The following is a 22,168-nucleotide window of genomic DNA, read 5'->3' on the forward strand; positions in this document are numbered from 1 at the left end:
CCTGTCCCTGGGAGTGGGGTACGATGTAGAGGGGGCTTTACCCAATATCTAACCCCCTGTCCCTGGGAGCAGGGGGGACGGTGTAGAGGGAGCTTTACTCTGTATCTAACCCCCTGTCCCTGGGAGTGGGGGACAGTATAGAGGGAGCTTTACTCTGTATCTAACCCCCTGTCCCTGGGAGTGGGGGACGGTGTAGAGGAAGTTTTACTCAATATCTAACCCCCTGTCCCTGGGAGTGGGGGACAGTGTAGAGGGAGCTTTACTCTGTATCTAACCCCCTGTCCCTGGGAGTGGGGGACGGTGTAGAGGAAGTTTTACTCAATATCTAACCCCCTGTCCCTGGGAGTGGGGGACAGTGTAGAGGGAGCTTTACTCTGTATCTAACCCCCTGTCCCTGGGAGTGGGGGACGGTGTAGAGGAAGTTTTACTCAATATCTAACCCCCTGTCCCTGGGAGTGGGGGACGGTGTAGAGGGAGCTTTCCTCGGTGCTGTCCCCGATCACGTTGAGGCCGGCAGTTTTGCATTTGTGGTCTCTCCCACTTTCATTAAAAGGGGAAGACGTTGCTTTCGGACGGATGTCTGTGTCTTTATCTCCCGGAGCGCGAGAGATCAGGAAGATCGGGCAGGAGCAGCAATCTGGGACGGATCCCTTCTGGAAAAAGGGAGCCGGGAATTCCGGCAGCCCCCTCCCCCGGGTAGGGAACCTGGGAGCCAGGACCGTCCGTCTGCCCCCAGCCCAGGAATAGGGACGTGGGAACCCTGAGATGTGTTGTGCTGGTTTGCGTTGGTGTGTGCCTCAGTGGGATGGGTCGGCGAGCTGAGCGGGGGTTTTCACCCTGCCCAGCGTCCCGATCCTGGATTCGGGCACAACAGAGGAAGGATTCGGGCGCCCACAACTTGCATCTCCGGCAGGAGGGCGGATTTCGGGACAGAGGGAGAGAGAGAGCGAGAGGGAGGAAAAGAGACAGTGAGAGACAGAGAGACAGAGGCTGAGAGAGAGAGAGGGAGATAGAGACGGAGAGACAGAGACACAGAGACAGAGACTGAGAGAGACAGAGACTGAGAGAGAGAGAGAGAGAGAGGGAGATACAGAGAGAGACAGAGACTGAGAGAGACACAGAGACAGAGAGAGAGAGAGACTGAGAGAGAGCGGGGAGAGACAAGAGAGACACAGAGACAGAGACTGAGAGAGAGAGACAGAGAGAGAGAGAGAGACAGAGACAGAGAGAGAGAGAGACAGAGACAGAGAGAGAGAGACAGAGACAGAGAGAGGGAGAGACAGAGAGAGAGAGGGAGAGAGACAGAGAGAGGGAGACAGAGAGAGAGAGGGAGAGACAGAGACAGAGAGGAGAGAGACAGAGAGAGAGAGAGACAGAGAGAGAGAGGGAGAGACAGAGACAGAGAGGAGAGAGAGAGAGACAGAGACAGAGAGAGAGAGAGACAGAGAGAGACAGAGACAGAGAGAGAGAGAGACAGAGACATGAGAGAGAGGGAGAGACAGAGACAGAGAGGGAGAGAGAGAGAGAGAGGGAGACAGAGACATGAGAGAGAGGGAGAGACAGAGACAGAGAGGGAGAGAGACAGAGAGAGAGAGAGAGACAGACAGAGACAGACAGAGAGAGACAGAGAGAGGGAGAGAGACAGAGAGAGAGAGAGAGACAGACAGACAGACAGAGACAGAGAGAGAGAGAGAGACAGAGACAGAGAGAGAGACAGAGAGAGAGAGAGAGAGACAGAGAGAGAGGATTTAAGAGAGGGAATTCAGACCTCAAGACTGGACACTGGTTCCCCCATACCATTGGCGAAGCAATGGGAGCTGGGAGAAGCTGAGATCAGAGGGGCACAGGGAACTCGGAAGAGAGGACAGAGATAGGGAGGGGGTGTAGGGGCTGGAGGAGGGGACGGAGATAGGGAGGGGGTGTAGGGGGCTGGGGGAGGGGATGGAGATAGGGAGGGGGTGTAGGGGGCTGGAGGAGGGGACGGAGATAGGGAGGGGGTGTAGGGGCTGGAGGAGGGGACGGGGATAGGGAGGGGGTGTAGGGGGCTGGAGTAGGGAACGGAGATAGGGAGTGGGTGTAGGGGGCTGGAGGAGGGAACGGAGATAGGGAGGGGGTGTAGGGGCTGGGGGAGGGGACGGAGATAGGGAGGGGGTGTAGGGGAGGGAGGAGGGGACGGGGATAGGGAGGGGGTGTAGGGGGCTGGAGTAGGGGACGGAGATAGGGAGTGGGTGTAGGGGCTGGAGGAGGGGACGGGGATAGGGAGTGGGTGTAGGGGTTGGAGGAGGGGACGGAGATAGGGAGGGGGTGTAGGGGCTGGAGGAGGGGGACGGGGATAGGGAGGGGGTGTAGGGGGCTGGAGTAGGGAACGGAGATAGGGAGTGGGTGTAGGGGGCTGGAGGAGGGAACGGAGATAGGGAGTGGGTGTAGGGGGCTGGGGGAGGGGACGGAGATAGGGAGGGGAGAGTGGAGAAATTTCAAAACCTGTTGGGGGGCTATGCTGAGGGAGTGGGTGCTGTGGGAGGGTCAGTGCTGAGGGAGTGGGCGCTGTGGGAGGGTCAGTGCTGAGGGAGGGTCAGTGCTGAGGGAGGGTCAGTGCTGAGGGAGTGGGGGCTGTGGGAGGGTCAGTGCTGAGGGAGTGGGGGCTGTGGGAGGGTCAGTGCTGAGGGAGTGGGCGCTGTGGGAGGGTCAGTGCTGAGGGAGGGTCAGTGCTGAGGGAGTGGGTGCTGTGGGAGGGTCAGTGCTGAGGGAGTGGGCGCTGTGGGAGGGTCAGTGCTGTGGGAGGGTCAGTGCTGAGGGAGTGGGTGCTGTGGGAGGGTCAGTGCTGAGGGAGTGGGCGCTGTGGGAGGGTCAGTGCTGAGGGAGCGGGCGCTGTGGGAGGGTCAGTGCTGAGGGAGTGGGTGCTGTGGGAGGGTCAGTGCTGAGGGAGTGGGTGCTGTGGGAGGGTCAGTGCTGAGGGAGTGGGCGCTGTGGGAGGGTCAGTGCTGTGGGAGGGTCAGTGCTGAGGGAGTGGGTGCTGTGGGAGGGTCAGTGCTGAGGGAGTGGGTGCTGTGGGAGGGTCAGTGCTGAGGGAGTGGGCGCTGTGGGAGGGTCAGTGCTGTGGGAGGGTCAGTGCTGAGGGAGTGGGCGCTGTGGGAGGGTCAGTGCTGAGGGAGCGGGCGCTGTGGGAGGGTCAGTGCTGAGGGAGTGGGTGCTGTGGGAGGGTCAGTGCTGAGGGAGTGGGCGCTGTGGGAGGGTCAGTGCTGAGGGAGGGTCAGTGCTGAGGGAGTGTGTGCTGTGGGAGGGTCAGTGCTGAGGGAGTGGGTGCTGTGGGAGGGTCAGTGCTGAGGGAGTGGGCGCTGTGGGAGGGTCAGTGCTGAGGGAGTGGGCGCTGTGGGAGGGTCAGTGCTGAGGGAGCGGGGGCTGTGGGAGGGTCAGTGCTGAGGGAGCAGGTGCCGTGGGGGGGTCAAACGCCGTAAGTGACCCGCAATTTTCACACCATGTTAACACTGACCACGAAAGGGGTGGGAGCGACGGAGAGCGCGGGCAGGGAGGGCAGGGGTGTCAAATGACAGTGGGTCTTGGATATTAACGACAACCTGCAGCCCTCCCACCTCTCTCCCTCGAAAAAAGGGGAGAGAACCCCTCACACTATCTGCACTCTCTGCGAGTTTACCCAGGCTGCGGGCACAGGGAATTGGCCGACCGTTGGCCAACCCACCTCTGTCCGCTTCCCAGATCCCCAAGCAGCCGAGTCGACAACATCCGCGGGCAGAGTCTTTGAGGTGCCCACCTGCCCTCCCCACTGGCGCCCCGAAGGTCAGGAGGTTTGACCCCCTGGGAGATCCTAACGGTGACGCTGGGCGCATAAAAGAGCGTTCTCACCTCGGCCTGCGACATTCTCAGCTCACGGCGAAACGCAAAATGGAATTAAGACTCTGACGACCATGACTGTTGGGAAATGAACCCTCCCCCACCACCACCTCCCCCCCCCCCCCCCCCCCCACAACCCCCCCCCCTCCCAAGTCTGGTTTGGGGCTTCAGGGAAAAGAATGTGCCATCCTTCCCTGACCGGGCCTACACAAGGCTCCAGACCCACGTGCCAACTTGATCCCACCCCCAGGTGCTGTCAGAGATTGGACATCAGCAACATTTCATCGGCATGAAATTCGCAATCTTTCTGACTCGCGGAAAAGGCAGAGGGAGAGAGATAGCGGGGGTGAGAGAGAGAGAGAGATGGGGGAAGAGAGAGAGAGAGAGAGATTGGGGAGAGAGAGGGAGAGAGAGAGAAATCAAAAGAAAGAGAGAGAGAGAGAAAACGACATAGAGAGAGAGGGAAAGAGAGAGAGTAAAAATGAGAGATAGAGAGAGAGAAAGAGAGAGAGGAGAGAGAGAAAGAGCAAGAGAGAGATAGAGAAGGAGAAAGAGAGAAAGAGAAAGAAAAAGGGAGAACGATACAGAGAGAGAAAATGAAAGAAAAGAGAAAGGGAGATAGAGAGAGAGAGAGAGAGAAGAGAGAGAAAGACATGCAGAAAGAGGGTGATAGAGAAAGAGAGAAGAGAGAAAGAGAGAGAGAGGGGAGAGATAGAGAGAAAAAGACATACAAAAAGAGAGTGATAAAGAGAGAGAAAAAGAGGAAGAGCAAAAGAGAGGGAGAGAGAAGGAGAAAGAGAGAGATAGAAGAAAGAGAGAGAAAGACACACAAAAAGAGAGGATGGAGAGAGACAGCGAAAGAGAGCGAAAAAGAGAGAACGATAGAGAGAAAATGAGAGAAAAGAGAGAGAAAGGGAAAGAGAGATAGAAAGACATACAGAAAGAGAGTGATAGAGAGAGAAAGAAAGAGACAAAGAGTAAGAGAGAAAAAGAGAGAGAGAAAGAGAGAGAGAGAGAGAGAAAAGGAGAGAGAGAGAGAAAGAGAGAGAAAAACAAAGGAAGAGAGAGAGAGAGAGACAGAGTGAGAAAAAGAGAACGATTGGAAAAATGAGAGAGAAAGAGAGAGAGAAAAGAGAGATAGAGAGAGAAAGAGAGTGGGAGAGAGAGGAGAGAGAAAGAGAGAGAAAGAGAGAAAAACAGAGAGGGAAAGAGTAGAGAGAGGGAGTCGAGAGAGTGAGGGGGAGAGAGAGAGAGAGGGAGATGGTTGATAGAAATTTCATTTCCTGCTTTTTTTTCCCTTAGGCCAGACGCTCGGAGCAGGTGCTCGGAGAGTGCGGTTTGAGACGTCTGTGAGATTTTCCACATCGGGCCGAAGAGTGATCACAGGGACACAGGGCCTTGGCAAACCCAGACGCTCTCCACCTTCGACGCCATTACCCTACACCTCCCGACCCAGGACAAATACCCGCAGTCCGCATGTCAAGGACAAAGAGGTGACCACCCAGGGTTCCCTGCATGTATCTCCAGGTCCATCAGAGGGTCAGCGCTGAGGGAGGGTCAGTGCTGTGGGATGGTCAGCGCTGAGGGAGGGTCAGTGCGGAGAGAGACTGGGGTCAGTGCTGTGGAAGGGTCAGTGCTGAAGGAGGGTCAGCGCTGAGGGAGGGTCAGTGCTGTGGGATGGTCAGTGCTGAGGGAGGGTCAGTGCTGTGGGAGGGTCAGCGCTGAGGGAGGGTCAGTGCTGAGGGAGGGTCAGTGCGGAGGGAGGGTCAGCGCTGAGGGAGGTTCAGTGCTGAGGGAGGGTCAGTGCGGAGAGAGACTAGGGTCAGTGCTGCGGGAGGGTCAGTGCAGAGGGAGACTGGGGTCAGTGCTGAGGGAGGTTCAGTGCTGAGGGAGGGTCAGTGCTGAGGGAGGGTCAATGCTGAGGGGGTGTCTGCGCTGTGGGATGGTCAGCGCTGAGCGAGGGTCAGTGTTGAGGGAGGGTCAGTGCTGAGGGAGGGTCAGTGCGGAGAGACTGGGGTCAGTGCTGTGGGAGGGTCAGCGCTGAGGGAGGGTCAGCGCTGTGGGAGGGTCAGTGCTGAGGGAGGGTCAGTGCTGAGGGAGGATCAGCGCTGTGGGAGGGTCAGTGCTGAGGGAGGGTCAGTGCTGAGGGAGGGTCAGTGCAGTGGGAGGATCAGTGTGGAGAGACACTGGGGTCAGTGCTGTGGGAGGGTCAGTGCTGAGGGAGGGGTCAGCGCTGAGGGAGGGTCAGCGCTGAGGGAGGGTCAGCGCTGTCGGAGGGTCGGTGCTGTGGGAGGGTCAGTGCTGAGGGAGGGTCAGTGCTGAGGGAGGGTGAAAGCTGTGGGAGGGTCAGCGCTGAGGGAGGGTCAGCGCTGAGGGAGGGTCAGTGCTGAGGGAGGGCCAGTGCTGAGGGAGGGTCAGCGCTGAGGGAGGGTCAGTGCTGAGGGAGGGTCAGTGCTGTGGGAGGGTCAGAGCTGTGGGAGGGTCAGTGCTGTGTGGGTGTCAGCGCTGAGGGAGGGTCAGTGCTGTGGGAGGGTCAGCGCTGTGGGAGGGTCAGTGCTGAGGGAGGGTCAGTGCTGAGGGAGGGTCAGCGCTGAGGGAGATTCAGTGCTGAGGGAGGGTCAATGCTGTGGGAGGGTCAATGCTGAGGGAGGGTCAGCGCTGTGGGAGGGTCAGTGCTGTGTGGGTGTCAGCGCTGAGGGAGGATCAGTGCTGTGGGAGGGTCAGTGCTGTGGGAGGGTCAGCGCTGTGGGTGGGTCAGTGCTGTGGGAGGGTCAGTGCTGTGTGGGTGTCAGCGCTGAGGGAGGGTCAGCGCTGAGGGAATGTCAGCGCTGAGGGAGGGTCAGTGCTGAGGGAGAGTCATCGCTCAGGGAGGGTCAGCGCTGAGGGAGAGTCAGTGCTGTGGTAGGGTCAGTGCTGTGGGAGGGTCAGTGCTGTGGGGGCGTCAGCGCTGAGGGAGGGTCAGCACTGAGGGAGGGTCAGTGCTTTGGGAGGGTCAGTGTTTTGGGAGGGTCAGTGCTGGGGGAGGGTCAGTGCTGAGGGAGGGTCATCGCTCAGGGAGGGTCAGTGCTGTGGGAGTGTCAGCGCTGAGGGAGGGTCAGTGCAGAGGGTGGGTCATCGCTCAGGGAGGGCCAGTGCTGTGGGAGGGTCAGCGCTGAGGGAGGGTCAGTGCTGACGGGTGGTCAGTGCTGAGGGAGTGGGTGCTGTGGGAGGGTCAGTGCTGAGGGAGTGGGGGGCTGTGGGAGGGTCAGTGCTGAGGGAGCGCGCGCTGTGTGAGGGTCAGTGCTGAGGGAGGGTCAGTGCTGTGGGAGGGTCAGTACTGAGGGAGGGTCAGTGCTGAGGGAGGTTCAGTACTGAGGGAGGGTCAGTGCTGAGGGAGGGTCAGTGCGGAGAGAGACTGGGGTCAGTGCTGTGGAAGGGTCAGTGCTGAAGGTGGGTCAGCGCTGAGGGAGGGTCAGTGCTGTGGGAGGGTCAGTGCTGTGGGAGGGTCAGCGCTGTGGGAGGGTCAGTGCTGAGGGAGGGTCAGCGCTGAGGGAGGGTCAACGCAGTGGGAGGGTCAGTGCTGAGGGAGGGTCAGTGCTGTGGGAGGGTCACTGCTGAGGGAGGGTCAGTGCTAAAGGAGGGTCAGCGCTGAGGGAGGGTCAGTGCTGTGGGAGGGTCAGTGCTGTGGGGGGGGGTCAGCGCTGAGGGAGGGTCAATGCTGTGTGGGGGTCAGTGCTGAGGGGGGGTCATTGCTGTGGGAGGGTCAGTGCTGTGGGGGGCAGTGCTGAGGGAAGGTCAGTGCTGTGGGAGGGTCAGGGCTGTGGGAGGGTCAACGCTGAGGGAGGGTCAGTGCTGAGAGAGGGTCAGCACTGAGGGAGGGTCAGTGCTGAGGGAGGGTCAGTGCTGTGGGAGGGTCAGTGCTGAGGGAGAGTCAGTGCTGTGCGAGGGTCAACGCTGAGGGAGGGTCAGCGCTGTGGGAGGTTCAGTGCTGAGGGAGGGTCAGTGCTGAGGGAGGGTCAATGCTGAGGGGGGGGTCTGCGCTGTGGGAGGGTCAGTGCTGAGCGAGGGTCAGTGTTGAGGGAGGGTCAGTGCTGAGGGAGGGTCAGTGCTGTGGGAGGGTCAGTGTGGAGAGAGACTGGGGTCAGTGCTGTGGGAGGGTCAGTGCTGAGGGAGGGTCAGTGCTGTGGGAGGATCAGTGTGGAGAGAGACTGGGGTCAGTGCTGTGGGAGGGTCAGTGCTGAGGGAGGGTCAGCGCTGAGGGAGGGTCAGCGCTGAGGGAGGGTCAGCGCTGTCGAAGGGTCGGTGCTGTGGGAGGGTCAGTGCTGAGGGAGGGTCAGTGCTGAGGGAGGGTGAAAGCTGTGGGAGGGTCAGCGCTGAGGGAGGGTCAGCGCTGAGGGAGGGTCAGTGCTGAGGGAGGGCCAGTGCTGAGGGAGGGTCAGCGCTGAGGGAGGGTCAGTGCTGAGGGAGGGTCAATGCTGTGGGAGGGTCAGTGCTGAGGGAGGGTCAGTGCTGTGGGAGGGTCAGTGCTGTGGGAGGGTCAGCGCAGTGGGAGGGTCAGTGCTGTAGGAGGGTCAGTGCTGTGTGGATGTCAGCGCTGAGGGAGGGTTAGTGCTGTGGGATGGTCAGCGCTGAGGGAATGTCAGTGCTGTGGGAGGGTCATCGCTCAGGGAGGGTCACTGCTGTGGGAGTGTCAGCGCTGAGGGAGGGTCAGTGCTGAGGGAGGGTCATCGCTCAGGGAGGGTCAGTGCTGAGGGAGAGTCAGTGCTGTGGTAGGGTCAGTGCTGTGGGAGGGTCAGCGCTGTGGGAGGGTCAGTGCTGTGGGGGGGTCAGGGCTGTGGGAGGGTCAGTGCTGTGGGGGCGTCAGCGCTGAGGGAGGGTCAGCACTGAGGGAGGGTCAGTGCTTTGGGAGGGTCAGTGCTGGGGGAGGGTCAGTGCTGAGGGAGGGTCATCGCTCAGGGAGGGTCAGTGCTGTGGGAGTGTCAGCGCTGAGGGAGGGTCAGTGCTGAGGGTGGGTCATCGCTCAGGGAGGGCCAGTGCTGTGGGAGGGTCAGCGCTGAGGGAGGGTCAGTGCTGAGGGTGGGTCAGTGCTGAAGGAGGGACAGTGCTGTGGGAGGGACAGTGCTGTGGGAGGGTCAGCGCTGAGGGAGGGTCAGTGCTGTGGGAGGGTCAGTGCTGAGGGAGCGGGCGCTGTGGGAGGGTAAGTGCTGAGGGAGTGGGTGCTGTGGGAGGGTCAGTGCTGAGGGAGTGGGCGCTGTGGGAGGGTCAGCGCTGAGGGAGTGGGCGCTGTGGGAGGGTCAGTGCTGAGGGAGTGGGTGCTGTGGGAGGGTCAGCGCTGAGGGAGTGGGTGCTATGCGAGGGTCAGCCCTGAGGGAGTGGGCGCTGTGGGAGGGTCAGTGCTGAGGGAGTGGGTGCTGTGAGAGGGTCAGTGCTGATGGAGCGGGTGCTTTGGGAGGGTCAGTGCTGAGGGAGTGGGCGCTGAGGGAGGGTCAGTGCTGAGGGAGTGGACGCTGTGGGAGGGTCAGCGCTGAGGGAGTGCGGGCTGTGGGAGGGTCAGTGCTGAGGGAGTGGGCGCTGAGGGAGGGTCAGTGCTGAAGGAGTGGGCGCTGTGGGAGGGTCAGTGCTGAGGGAGTGGACGCTGTGGGAGGGTCAGTGCTGAGGGAGTGGGCGCTGAGGGAGGGTCAGTGCTGAGGGAGTGGGCGCTGTGGGAGTGTCAGCGCTGTGGGAGGGTCAGTGCTGAGGGAGTGGACGCTGTGGGAGGGTCAGTGCTGAGGGAAGTGGGCGCTGAGGGAGGGTCAGTGCTGAGGGAGTGGGCGCTGTGGGAGGGGTCAGCGCTGTGGGAGGGTCAGTGCTGAGGGTCAGTAATGAGGGAGGATGAGCGCTGAGGGAGGGTCAGTGCTGAGGGAGGGTCAGTTCTGTGGGGGGTCAGCGCTGAGAGAGGGTCAGCGCTGAGGGAGGGTCAGCGCTGAGGGAGAGTCAGTGCTGTGGGAGGGTCAGTGCTGTGGGAGAGTCAGTGCTGTGGGAGGGTCAGTGCTGAGGGAGGGTCTGCGCTGAGGGAGGGTCAGTGCTGTGGGAGAGTCAGTGCTGAGGGAGGGTCAGCGCTGTGGGGGGGTCAGTGCGGTGGGAGGGTCAGTGCGGAGCGAGGGTCAGTGCTGAGGGAGGGTCAACGCTGAGGGAGGGTCAGCACTGTGGGAGGGTCAGCGCTGAGGGGTGGTCAGTGCTGAGGGAGGGTCACCGCTGAGGGAGGGTCAGCGCTGAGGGAGGGTCAGTGCTGTGGGGGGTCCGAGCTGAGGGAGGGTCAGTGCTGTGGCGGGGTCAGTGCTGAGGGAGGGTCATTGCTGTGGAAGGGTCAGTTCTGTGGGGGTTCAGTGCTGAGGGAAGGTCAGTGCTGTGGGAGGGTCAGTGCTGAGGGTGGGTCAGCGCTGAGGGAAGGTCAGTGCTGAGGGAGGGTCAGCACTGAGGGAGGGTCAGTGCTGAGAGAGGGTCAGTGCTGAGGGATGGGGCGCTAAAGGAGGGTCAGTGCTGAGGGAGGGTCAGTGCTGAGGGTCAGTGCTGAGGGTGGGTCAGTGCTGAGGGAGGGTCAGTGCTGAGGGAGGTTCAGTGCTGAGGGAGGGTCAGCGCTGAGGGAGCGGGTGCTGTGGGAGAGTCAGTGCGGAGAGAGACTGGGGTCAGTGCTGTGGAAGGGTCAGTGCTGAGGGAGGATCAGCGCTGTGGGAGGGTCAGCGCTGAGGGAGGGTCAGCGCTGTGGGAGAGTCAGTGCTGTGGGAGGGTCAGTGCTGAGGGAGGGTCAGTGCTGAGGGAGGGTCAACGCTGAGGGAGGGGGGGCTGTGTGAGGGTCAGTGCTGAGGGAGGGACAGTGCTGTGGGAGGGACAGTGCTGTGGGAGGGTCAGTGCTGAGGGAGTGGGAGCTGTGGGAGGGTCAGCGCTGAGGGAGGGTCAGTGCTGTGGGAGGGTCAGTGCTGAGGGAGTGGGAGCTGTGGGAGGGTCAGTGCTGTGGGAGCGGGCGCTGTGGGAGGGTCCGTACTGAGGGAGTGGGTGCTGTGGGAGGGTCCATACTGAGGGAGTGGGTGCTGTGGGAGGGTCCGTACTGAGGGAGTGGGTGCTGTGGGAGGGTCCGTACTGAGGGAGTGGGTGCAGTGGGAGGGTCAGCGTTGACGGAGTGGGTGCTATGCGAGGGTCAGCGCTGAGGGAGTGGGCGCTGTGGGAGGGTCAGCGCTGAGGGAGTGGGTGCTATGCGAGGGTCAGCCCTGAGGGAGTGGGCGCCGTGAGAGGGTCAGTGCTGAGGCAGTGGGTGCTGTGGGAGGGTCAGTGCTGAGGGAGTGGGGGCTGTGGGAGGGTCAGTGCTGAGGGAGTGGACGCTGTGGGAGGGTCAGCGCTGTGGGACTGGGTGCTGTGGGAGGGTCAGTGCTGAGGGAGTGTGCACTGTGGGAGGGTCAGTGCTGAGGGAGTGGGGGCTGTGGGAGGGTCAGTGCTGAGGGAGTGGGCGCTGTGGGAGGGTCAGTGCTGAGGGAGCGGGCGCTGTGGGAGGGTAAGTGCTGAGGGAGTGGGCGCTGTGAGAGGGTCAGTGCTGAGGGAGCGGGGGCTGTGGGAGGGTCAGTGCTGAGGGAGGGTCAGTGCTGAGGTAGCGGGCGCTGTGTGTGGGTCAGTGCTGAGGGAGTGGGTGCTGTGGGAGGGTCAGTGCTGAGGGAGTGGGTGCTGTGGGAGGGTCAGTGCCGAGGGAGTGGGTGCTGTGGGAGGGTCAGTGCTGAGGGAATGGGTGCTGTGGGAGGGTCAGTGCTGAGGTAGCGGGCACTGTTGGAGGGTCAGTGCTGAGGGAGTGGGTGCTGTGGGAGGGTCAGTGCTGAGGGAGTGGGCGGTGTGGGAGGGTCAGTGCTGAGGGAGTGGGTGCTGTGGGAGGGTCAGCGCTGAGGGAGCGGGCGCTGTGGGAGGGTCAGCGCTGAGGGAGCGGGCGCTGTGGGAGGGTCAGTGCTGAGGAAGCGGGCGCTGTGGGAGGGTCAGTGCTGAGGAAGCGGGCACTGTGGGAGGGTCAGTGCTGAGGGAGCGGGTGCTGCGGGAGGGTCAGCGCTGAGGCAGTGGGTGCTGTGGGAGGGTCCCTGCTGAGGGAGTGGGTGCTGTGGGAGGGTCAGTGCTGAGGGAGTGGGCGCTGTGGGAGGGTCAGTGCTGAGGGAGGGTCAGTGCTGAGGGAGGGTCAGTGCTGAGGGAGTGGGTGCTGTGGGAGGGTCAGTGCTGAGGGAGTGGGCGCTGTGGGAGGGTCAGTGCTGAGGGAGTGGGTGCTGTGGGAGGGTCAGTGCTGAGGGAGTGGGTGCTGTGGGAGGGTCAGTGCTGTGGGACACCAACACTGACAGAGCAGCCGGCACAAGGTAACCTGTTATGGGGTCTTTGCCCAAGATGGCTCCCGTTCTGGTTGCCTGGCAGCTCTGAGCAATCTTCGAAATCAGGAGTGAGGTAGCTTCAGAGGCTCAGAGGAAGAGGACAGACCAGAGAATTGGGAACCTTTTCATTTTTCCCAGTTGGCCCAATTTGACCTTCATTCTAATGGGCATGGACTATAAAAGTCGAGAGGTTTTGCTCAAACGACACAAGACCTGAGTCAGAGCATAGCTGGAACATTGTGAAGCTTCAGGGCCCCGTATCCAAGCAGAGATAGGCCAGGTTTCGGAGACAGTGCAGGGAAGGCTCCCTCGGCCAATTGCGGGGCTGGAGGGACCCTCTCACGAGGAGAGGGTGAGTAGGTTGTGGTCCGTACCCCTTGGAGTTTAGAGGGATGAGAGGTGACATTATGAAACAGACGAGGGGGTCACGACCCGGGGAGATGGGGAGAGGTTGTTTCCCGCATCTCATGTGGGAGACTCTAGAGGAGCATCATCCCAGAGTTACGGGGTCACCCATTGAAGACAGAGATAGGGAGGGATTCCTTCATTCTCTGAGGGGAGGGGAATCTGTGGGATTCTTTACCTCAGAGCGCTGTCCAGGCTGGGTCGCTCGAGGCTGAGGGGTTTAATCAGGAAGGGGAATCGAGGAGTTATATTCCAGGCTGAGGGGTTTAATCAGGAAGGGGAATCGAGGGATTATATTCCAGGCTGAGGGGTTTAATCAGGAAGGGGAAATCGAGGGGTTATATTCCAGGCTGAGGGGTTTAATCAGGAAGGGGGAATCGAGGGGTTATATTCCAGGCTGCGAGGTTTAATCAGGAAGGGGAAATCGAGGGGTTATATTCCCGGCTGAGGGGTTTAATCAGGAAGGGGAATCGAGGGGTTATATTCCAGGCTGAGGGGTTTAATCAGGAAGGGGGAATCGAGGGGTTATATTCCAGGCTGAGGGGTTTAATCAGGAAGGGGGAATCGAGGGGTTATATTCCAGGCTGAGGGGTTTAATCAGGAAGGGGAATCGAGGGGTTATATTCCAGGCTGAGGGGTTTAATCAGGAAGGGAGAATCGAGGGGTTATATTCCAGGCTGAGGGGTTTAATCAGGAAGGGGAATCGAGGGGTTATATTCCAGGCTGAGGGGTTTAATCAGGAAGGGGAATCGAGGGGTTATATTCCAGGTTGAGGGGTTTAATCAGGAAGGGGAATCGAGGGGTTATATTCCGGGCTGAGGGGTTTAATCAGGAAGGGGAATCGAGGGGTTATATTCCAGGCTGAGGGGTTTAATCAGGAAGGGGAATCGAGGGGTTATATTCCGGGCCGAGAGGTAGAGAGTTTTAATCAGAAATGTTACCTAAGGTATGGATAAAAGAGGAGATATTGTCCATCGATTCTTCACAGACTCTCCAAAGAGCATCTCACCCCAATGTCCTATCCCCCTGGGCACTACGGGTACAATTTAGCTCGGCCAATCCACCCTAACCTGCACATCCCTGGGCACTACGGGGACAATTTAGCACGGGCCAATCCACCCTAACCTGCACATCCCTGGGCACTACGGGGACAATTTAGCACGGCCAATCCACCCTAACCTGCACATCCCTGGGCACTACGGGGACAATTTAGCACGGGCCAATCCACCCTAACCTGCACATCCCTGGGCACTACGGGGACAATTTAGCACGGGCCAATCCACCCTAACCTGCACATCCGTCCTCAGGCGACTCTCTGTGTGGAGTTTGCACATTCTCCCCGTGTCTGCGTGGGTTTCCTCCGGGTGCTCCAGTTTCGTCTCACAATCCAAAAATATGCAGGTCAGGTGAATTGACCACGCTAAATTGTCCGTCGTGTTAGGTGAAGGGGTAAATGTAGGAGTATGGGATCTGGGTGGTATACGCTTCGGTGGGTCAGTGTGCGCTTGTTGGGCCGAAGGGCCTGTTCCCACACTGTAAGTAATCTAATCTAGTCCCTGGATACTACGGGGGACGATTTAGCACGGCCAATCCTGCCGAACCTGCAAGCCTTTGGAGGAAGCCCACGCAGACACGGGGAGAATGTGCAAATTCCACACAGAGAGTCGCTCAAGGCTGTGATCGAACCTGTGTCCCTCGCGCTGTGAGGCAGCGGTGCTAACCACTGAGCCACCAGGCCACCCATTGCTTTCCGTCCCTTGCCTGACTTGACGGTCTCGGTCTTTTGGTAACTTTGATGTTGTCTCTCTGCTCTTTCGGGTCACAGGATGGATGAGCTTGGAGAGTTGGTGTATGACTTTTATGAATATAATTACTCCTGGTTGTGGAACTACACTTTTGAGAACGACACAGAGGAATACGAGCGGCCCGGTTACTTCCATCCATTGGAGTCGGCGGCCATTTTGGCCATATCCATGTACGCCCTCACCTTCGTCGTCGGCGCTCCTGGCAACGCAGCGGTCATCTGGGTGGCGGGCTTCAAGATGAAGCGGACGGTGAACACCGTGTGGTTCCTCAACCTGGCAGCCGCTGACCTGGCCTACTGCCTCTCGCTGCCCTTCCAGATCGCCCACGTCGTCCTGGGCAACCGCTGGCCGGACACAGCGGCCCTCTGCCGGCTCCTGCCCTGCGCCATCCTGCTCAACATGGCCGCCAGCGTCTTCCTGCTGACCGCCGTCAGCCATCGACCGCTGCCTGGCCGTCACGCTGCCGGTCTGGTCGCAGCGCTGGCGCACCCCCGGGCCGGGCCTGGGGCCTGCTGCGCCGGGCTCTGGGCCCTGGCGGCGCCTCATGTGCCTGCCCGCTCTCTCCTCCACCGCCGGCTGGCCCCCGGCACGTCCGCCTGCGTGGCCGACTACGCCGGGGTGGGTGCGCCTGGTGGAGGTCTCCCGGGCGACGGTGGCGTTCGGCCCTGCCGTTCCTGGTCATGGCGGCCTGCTACCTGCTGATCGGCCTGCGGGTGCGCCGGGCGGGATTCGGCAAGAGCCGCCGGCGTCCCCTGCGCCTGATCCTGGCGGTGGTTCTGGCCTTCTTCGTCCTGCTGGCTCCCCTACCACCTGTTCGGGCCTACTCCAGGCCTTTGGCCACGACGGGGGCGGCGCTGCGGGCCTGGGACTACGTCACCGTGGGCCTGGCCTCCCTCAACAGCGCCCTCAACCCCCTGCTCTACGTCTTCGCCGGGCGCGATTTCAGGCAGCGGGCCCGACGCTCTCTGGGCGCCACCCCTGCGCCGGAGCCCTCAGCGAGGAGGCCTCCTCCAGACAGTGCGCAGCAGCCGACTGAAGAGCCGCAGTAGCCTGGACTACACCCTCTGAGGCCTCCTGCTGCGCGCTCTCTCCTCCTCCTCCTCCCCCACCCCACCTTCCCCCTCCCGTTAATGCGGAATGCTGACCTGACGGGGAGTTTTTGTTTTGTAATAAAAAGGGAAAAAACTAACAGCCTTGGAGGGTGATCGTTACGATGGCGCTAAAGGCCCGTTGAGATATGCCCTCTCTTAAAAAGTTCATCGCGACGTGAGGGCTGGGGCCTAGCATTTATTGTCCGTCCCTAATTGCCCAGAGGGTAGTCGAGAGCCAATCCCGTCGCTCTGGAGGGAGTCAGATGTGTAGTACACAGGACAAAGAACATTACGACGCAGGAACAGCCCCTTCGGCCCTCCTGTGCCGACCTAGATTTGAATCTGTCGCTTATTTACCATGGATCTGTATCCCTTGGCTCCCCCCTGCCCATCCGTCTGGACACATCTTCCATCGTGCCAACCACCTTCTGCGTAAAAACCTCCCCCACCCCCCCCCAAACTTTCCCCCCTCTTGAAACTCGTGACCCCCTAATAATTGAGTCCCCTCCCTCTAGTGGACGGTGGGGGTGGCGGGGGGGGGGGGAGAAAGCTGTCCACCCCGTTCTCATGATTATGTCGACCTCAGTCACGTTCCCCCCGCCCCTCGACCCTCGACCCCGCGAATGAAAACAATCCTCATCCACTCCCAATCTCTCCTCACAGCCAGCGCCCTCCGTGCCTGGCAACCTCCTCCGCACCCTCTCTCTCTGAAGCGCCCGCACCCTTTTGGGAATGTGGCCAGCATTCCGGATGTCCTGGACGACTTGGAATGTGACCCACCAGCTCCGGTACCCAACGTCCCCGTCCGATGGGGGAAAGCGCGCCATCTTGGCCACTCGACTGATCGGCTACCTTCAGGGGTCGATGGGACCCGGGATCTCTCTCCGTCCCTCGGTTTCCCCCCCCCCCCCCCCCCCCCGCACCCCGGGGGCTTTTCCACTCGCTGTCGAGTCCATTCCGGAATCGCATCTTTCGAAACGCACCACCTCGCGTCTGAACCCCAGCGGCCATTTTCTCTGCGCTACTCTCCAAGCGATCTACGTTCTGGTAAAATCCTCTGACAGTCCCCCCCCCCCCCCCCCCCCCCCCATTATCTGCTACTCCGCAAGACAATCATAACACCTCCTTCCATATCATTCGACCGATCACAAACAGCCGTGGTCCCTGTGGGACCCCCCCCCCCGATGGTCACAGGTCTCCATTTCAAGAAACACCCTTCCACTCATACTCCCTGTCGTGGTTCTGTTCGCCGAGCTGGGCGTTTGTCTCGCAGACGTTTCGTCCCCTGTCTCGGTGAGATCCTCGGTGCTTGGGAGCCTCCTGTGTAGCGCTTCTGTGCTGTTTCCTCGCATTTGTTGTGTTTGAATCTGCCGCTTCCGGTGGTCAGTTCCAGCTGTCCGCTGCAGCGGTCGGTATATTGGGTCCAGGTCGATGTGTTTGTTGATCGAATCTGTGGATGAGTGTCATGCCTCTAGGAATTCCCTGGCTGTTCTCGGTTTGGCTTGCCCTATAATAGTAGTGTTGTCCCAGTCGAATTCATGTTGCTTGTCGTCTGCGTGTGTGGCTACTAAGGATAGCTGGTCGTGTCGTTTCGTGGCTAGGTGGTGTTTGTGGGTGTGGAGAGTTAGCTGTCTTCCTGTTTGTCCCATGTAGTGTTTTGGACAGTCCTTGCGTGGGATTTTGTACACTACATTGGTTTTGCTCGTGCAAGGACTGTCCTAAACACGACATGGGACAAACAGGAAGACAGCTAACTCTCCACACCCATGAACACCAGCTAGCCCACTTGCCACCAGGGCGGTGGGGATCCCCAGTGGAGGGCTCTCTACGCGGCGAGTCCTCCCCCTTTCTCTCGGGGATCTGGGGTGGAGGGTGCTGCACGCAGCGGTCCCCTGTAACCGCAGGTTGCGGTGGTTCACGGACTCCCAGCCCAACTGCTTGTTCTGTGGCGCTGTGGAGTCCGTGGACCGTGTATATATGGGGCGTGGGCGTCTGCACTCCCCTTTTTGATTTTCTCAAAAACCTCCTCCTCTGCTTTTGGTCGCACTTCAGTCCCACGCTCCTGGTCTTCGGGCACCCGGTACGGAGGAGGGAGGGCAGGTCCGAAGACCCCCCCTCGTGGGTCTGCTCTGGGCCTGGCCAACAACAGGTCCAGGCAGTGGGCCGTGGAGGGGGTTGTTAGGGCCGACTGCCTGCCCCTCTTCCGGGGTTACGTTAGAGCCCGGGTGTCCTTGGAGAAGGAGCACGCGGTGTCCACCGACACCCTGGAGTCGTTCAGGGAGAGGTGGGCGCCGCAGGGAGTGAGTGTATTATTTCCCCGTCCAACTCTATTTTGATTTAATCCTACCCTCCCCTTCACTGTTTTGATCACACAGCATTGCCCTTTGATGTGAAGGGCAGTACTTGTCACTGGCCACTCGGGTGTTTTTCCTATCTTCCTGGTGGTGGCAATTGAATAAAGATTCGTGCACTTTGTGTCTTTCACTGTGTTTCACACCTGCACACACACGTAAGAAAAAAAACCAGGAATGTCCCCTCCAACTCTCAATATAAAAAATAATAATCAGAGCTGTCCCTAACCTTCCCTCAATGTTTAAAAAAAGAAATAAAAGAAAAAAAAAACACCAGCTAGCCACGAAACGACACGACCAGCTATCCTTAGTAGCCACACACGCAGACGACAAGCAACATGAATTCGACTGGACAACACTACTATTATAGGACAAGCCAAACGAGAACAGCCAGGGAATTCCTAGAGGCATGACACTCATCCACAGACTCTATCAACAAACACATCGACCTGGACCCAATATACTGGCCGCTGCAGCTGGAACTGACGACCGGAAGCGGCAGATTCAAACCACGACAAATGCCGGAGGAAACATCACAGAAGCGCTTCACAGGAGGTTCCCGAGCACTGAGGATGTCACCAAGACAGGAGACGAATGTTAGCGACACAAACTCCCAGCTCGGCGAACAGAACCACAACGGCGAGCACCCGAGGCGACAAATCTCCGCACGAACTTTGAAGGCTCCCTGTCTCCTGTCGTCCACTCAGTTCGCTCTCTGTCGAGTGAGTACACCCAGGACCCCAGGCCACTCCACCGTCTCGGACAGCCCCCCACCACGGGGAGCCTGATCAAATGCCTGACTAAAGGCTGGTGGGTGCAAGGACACCGTCAATAAAGGTTGAGCCATCCATCTCGGAAGGAGCAACACTTGAAGAAATAAAAAAGGACGATAACCTGAATATGGCGAGAAACGGCAACATGCAGAGGGGGTCCTGGGGCATGAATCACCGAGGGTGGGTCTGCAACGGCGAATGGAGGCGGCAAAAAGGGGATTTTGTCTGTCGTTGCGAGAGGGATCAAGTTTAAAAGCAGCGAGGTCGCGTTACAGCTGGACAAGGTGCGGGTGAGGTTACGGCTGGAGTACTGCGTGCAGATACGCTGCCCTGACTCCAGAAAGATGGACTGGCTCGAGAGAAGAGGCAGCGGAGGTTCACAGGTTCGAGTCTGGAGCTGATTTATCGTGAGAAATCGCCACGGTGTGGAAGAAGGCCCTTCGGCCCCAACACGTCCACTCTGAAGAGTATCCCATCCACGACCCAATTGCTTTACATTCACCGATCCACCCTAACCTGCACATCCCTGGGCACTATGGGGACAATTTAGCGCGGCCAATCCACCCTAAGCTGAACATCCCTGGGCACTACGGGGACAATTTAGCACGGGCCAATCCACCCTAACCTGCACATCCCTGGGCACTACGGGGACAATTTAGCGCGGCCAAACCACCCTAACCCGCACATCCCTGGGCACTACGGGGACAATTTAGCACGGCTAATCCACCCTAAGCTGAACATCCTGGGCACTACGGGGACAATTTAGCACGGCCAATCCACCCTAACCCGCACATCCCTGGGCACTATGGGGACAATTTAGCACGGTCAATCCACCCTAACCTGCACATCCCTGGGCACTACGGGGACAATTTAGCGCGGCCAATCCACCCTAACCTGTACATCCCTGGGCACTACGGGACAGTTTATCACAGCCAATCCACCCTAACCCGCACATCCCTGGGCACTACGGGACAATTTAGCACGGCTAATCCACCCTAAGCTGTACATCCCTGGGCACTACGGGGACAATTTAGCACGGCCAATCCACCCTAACCTGTACATCCCTGGGCACTACGGGGACAATTTAGCACGGCCTCCACCCTAACCTGCACATCCCTGGGCACTACGGGGACAATTTAGCGCGGCCAATCCACCCTAACCTGTACATCCCTGGGCACTACGGGACAGTTTATCACAGCCAATCCACCCTAACCCGCACATCCCTGGGCACTACGGGACAATTTAGCACGGCTAATCCACCCTAAGCTGTACATCCCTGGGCACTACGGGGACAATTTAGCACGGCCAATCCACCCTAACCTGTACATCCCTGGGCACTACAGGGACAATTTAGCACGGCCAATCCACCCTAACCTGTACATCCCTGGGCACTACGGGGACAATTTAGCACGGCCAATCCACCCTAACCTCCACATCCCTGGGCACTACGGGACAGTTTATCACGGCCAATCCATCCTAATCCGCACATCCCTGGGCACTACGGGGACAATTTAGCGCGGCCAATCCACCCTAACCTGCACATCCCTGGGCACTACAGGGACAATTTAGCACGGCCAATCCAGCCTAACCTGTACATCCCTGGGCACTACGGGGACAATTTAGCACGGCCAATCCACCCTAACCTGCACATCCCTGGGCACTACGGGACAATTTAGCACGGCCAATCCACCCTAACCTGCACATCCCTGGGCACTATGGGACAATTTAGCACGGCCAATCCACCCTAACCTGCACATCCCTGGGCACTACGGGGACAATTTAGCACGGCCAATCCACCCTAACCTGCACCTCCCTGGGCACTACAGGGACAATTTAGCACGGCCAATCCAGCCTAACCTGTACATCCCTGGGCACTACGGGGACAATTTAGCACGGCCAATCCACCCTAACCTGCACATCCCTGGGCACTACGGGACAATTTAGCACGGCCAATCCACCCTAACCTGCACATCCCTGGGCACTATGGGACAATTTAGCACGGCCAATCCACCCTAACCTGCACATCCCTGGGCACTACGGGGACAATTTAGCACGGCCAATCCACCCTAACCTGCACCTCCCTGGGCACTACGGGGACAATTTAGCACGGCCAATCCACCCTAACCTGCACATCCCTGGGCACTATGGGACAATTTAGCACGGCCAATCCACCCTAACCTGCACATCCCTGGGCACTACGGGGACAATTTAGCACGGCCAATCCACCCTAACCTGTACATCTCTGGGCACTACGGGGACAATTTAGCACGGGCCAATCCACCCTAACCTGTACATCCCTGGGCACTACGGGGACAATTTAGCACGGGCCAATCCCACCCTAACCCGCACATCCCTGGGCACTACGGGGACAATTTAGCACGGCCAATCCACCCTAATCCGCACATCCCTGGGCACTACGGGGACAATTTAGCACGGCCAATCCACCCTAACCTGCACATCCCTGGGCACTACGGGGACAATTTAGCATGGGCCAATCCTCCCTAACCTGCACATCCCTGGGCACTACGGAGACAATTTAGCACGGCCAATCCACCCTAACCTGTACATCCCTGGGCACTACGGGATAGTTTAGCACGGGCCAATCCACCCTAACCTGCACATCCCTGGGCACTACGGGATAGTTTAGCACGCCCAATCCACGGGAGTCCAGAACTAGAGGGTTATAAAATCATGGGGTGGGGGCATGGATAGGGTAAATAGACAAGGTCTGTTCCCCCTGGGGTGGGGGAGCCCAGAACTAGAGGGGGGTAGGTTTAAGGTGAGAGGGGGGAAAGGGACCCGAGGGGTAACTTTTCCCTCCAGAGGGTGGTGCGTGTGTGGAACGAGCTGCCAGAGGAAGGGGTGGGGGCTGGTACAATGATAACATTTAAAAGGATGGGGGGGGGGGGGACATGGATAGGAAGGGTTTAGGGGGGAGATGGGCCCCAGTTCAGTTTGGGAGATCTGGTCAGCACAGCCAATGGGTCTGTATGACAGAGTCGGCGGCCGGTCAGACCCTTCCCTCGTTTGAGCCACTCGGAGGGTCTGCGGAGGGTTGAGGGGGTGGAAATGCTGGGGGGAGGGGGGGAGGGGGGGGGGCACTCCGTGCTGAACCCTGGACCTTTCGACTGGCGGGGCCCGGTCCGTGACCGTGCCGCGGGGAACGATCCAGCACGGAGCCGGAGGGTGGCCGAGGGGCTGGGGGCCGGTGTGGTCAGGTGACCGGCCGCAGGAATGGCTGCCTCGGAGCTGCCGCGAGGCATGCTGGGAAATTCAGCCAAGCTGGTTGCTGAGACTCCCGGGGACCGAGCCCCTGGGGTAGGGGGAACGCGCACGAGGTTGGCGTGGTTTGCACTGACCCCACCCATCCCCGGGGGCCCCAGGTTCAAGACCGGGCGGGCAGCGTGAAATTCCTCATCGTGATGGAGACGGGGGGGCGGGGGAGGGGGGGGGGTCAGTGAACCGCCAAATGCAGGCAGAGGCTGAAGGACACCGAGCAGACCTCCGCCTACTCCTGTGTGACAGGCTGGAGGATGTGGGCTGAAT

The 22,168-nt window shown here is 59.7% G+C and overlaps 1 pseudogene; it reads left to right on the plus strand.

The window, feature by feature from the left end:
• The first annotated feature begins 560 nt into the window (after nucleotides 1–560).
• Nucleotides 561–15,521, plus strand: LOC140473860 (C3a anaphylatoxin chemotactic receptor-like; annotated as a pseudogene).
• Nucleotides 15,522–22,168: the final 6,647 nt, after the last annotated feature.

The sequence above is a fragment of the Chiloscyllium punctatum genome, unplaced genomic scaffold, assembly GCF_047496795.1.
Source record: "Chiloscyllium punctatum isolate Juve2018m unplaced genomic scaffold, sChiPun1.3 scaffold_750, whole genome shotgun sequence".
NCBI lineage: Eukaryota > Metazoa > Chordata > Chondrichthyes > Orectolobiformes > Hemiscylliidae > Chiloscyllium > Chiloscyllium punctatum.